Genomic DNA, 274 nt, shown 5'->3' on the forward strand with positions numbered 1-274 from the left:
ACAATAACTATCCCCCATCTTTCTCCATGGTTTGATATCTACCCCCGGAGTCCTGTATAAGCGCACACGTATGTGATGATGGAATGTCCGTGTGGAGCTCACGTATTACACAGAATTAGTCACAGTGACTACGGTAGGGTTTATGACAAGCCCACAATGACATAACAATCACACAGGGTTGTGTGAATGTGATCTGTAAGGCGGGGCTGTGTGGTTTGTGGGCTGAGCGAATGTGAGATGCTCTGCACCCGGCTCAAATGCAGATGTGAGCAGA

This window comes from Crinia signifera, chromosome 8 (assembly GCF_055691185.1).
Source record: "Crinia signifera chromosome 8, ASM5569118v1, whole genome shotgun sequence".
Lineage (NCBI taxonomy): Eukaryota > Metazoa > Chordata > Amphibia > Anura > Myobatrachidae > Crinia > Crinia signifera.